This window comes from Arachis duranensis, chromosome 6, assembly GCF_000817695.3.
Source record: "Arachis duranensis cultivar V14167 chromosome 6, aradu.V14167.gnm2.J7QH, whole genome shotgun sequence".
Lineage (NCBI taxonomy): Eukaryota > Viridiplantae > Streptophyta > Magnoliopsida > Fabales > Fabaceae > Arachis > Arachis duranensis.
Genome location: NC_029777.3, coordinates 75,226,693 through 75,226,983, shown reverse-complemented (window position 1 = coordinate 75,226,983; position 291 = coordinate 75,226,693).

Genomic DNA, 291 nt, shown 5'->3' with positions numbered 1-291 from the left:
TCAATTGGCGCGCTCTCAATGGCGTTGGAAAGTAGACATCCTGGGCTTTCCAGCAATATATGATAGTCCATACTTTGCTCAAGATTTAATGGCCCAAACCGGCGTTCAAAGTCACCCTCAGAAATCCCAGCGTTAAACGCTGGAACTGGCACCAAAATGGGAGTTAAACGCCCAAACTGGCATAAAAGATGGCGTTTAACTCCAAGAGAGGTCTCTGCACAAAAATGCTTCATTGCTCAGCCCAAGCACACACCAAGTGGGCCCGGAAGTGGATTTTTATGTCATTTACTC